This window comes from Marmota marmota, unplaced genomic scaffold (assembly GCF_001458135.2).
Source record: "Marmota marmota marmota unplaced genomic scaffold, marMar, whole genome shotgun sequence".
NCBI classification, from domain to species: Eukaryota; Metazoa; Chordata; class Mammalia; order Rodentia; family Sciuridae; genus Marmota; species Marmota marmota.
In genome coordinates this window covers 1-735 of record NW_026007528.1, presented here as the reverse complement: position 1 = coordinate 735, position 735 = coordinate 1, and the positions used below count along the sequence as shown (strand labels likewise).

General features: G+C 45.2%; 1 non-coding gene across 1 annotated transcript; it reads right to left on the bottom strand.

Annotated features, from left to right (window-relative positions):
• Positions 1-462: 462 nt before the first annotated feature.
• Positions 463-536, bottom strand: Trnai-aau. Its single transcript has one exon. It is a non-coding gene; the product is annotated as a tRNA-Ile (tRNA).
• Between the last annotated feature and the right edge of the window lie 199 nt (positions 537-735).

Sequence of the window (735 nt, the reverse complement as noted above, 5' to 3'; positions counted from 1 at the left end):
ATTTTCGATTTTACTCGATATTAGACCCGATTTACCTAACTACACTAACTACCTATCTTTAAATCTGGCTTCACACTGACGAGTAAACGAGGCCCTCACTTACGTAAAGCAGTACAGAATAAGAATCAATGTAAATATTTACATGTATACGTATAAAGAAAGCCAGGAAAGATATAGTATGAGAAATTAAGAGAAGAGATTACCTCTGGTAGGGATGGTGAGAAATGGACTGAGAGAGAATAAAGATGGAAAGAAAATTTTTCAATCTTTTAACTTTGTGCTTGAGTTAAATTAATGTTTTGTTTATGCAAATGACGTTAGAGAGATATTTGTTTAAAAAAAATGTTATCTCGTTCATGTACGAGATAAAAAAATGGGCTGGTCGTTCTGGTCTCTGTTGGGATGGAGCTGCAGCCATTCACTGTTTCCCAGAGCGAGAATCACAAAACGGAACTCTAGCCCTGGCCCGTACGGGGATCGAACCCGCGACCTTGGCGTTATTAGCACCACGCTCTAACCAACTGAGCTAACCGGCCACCGTTTACACGGTTTTTTTCAGTGCGGTGGTGCAGAGCCAGGTCTTCAGAAGCCGCAGCCCCCACCTGCTTCTTTGGCTCCTTCTTTTGCATAGGTACGGGAGAGCCCTGCCTTTGACCTTTGAGGATTCCCTGCGCGCGGCCTAGCTCGGCGCCGGCCTTCCGCAGGCGGCTCCTCCTTCCGCAGTGTGTGTGTGTG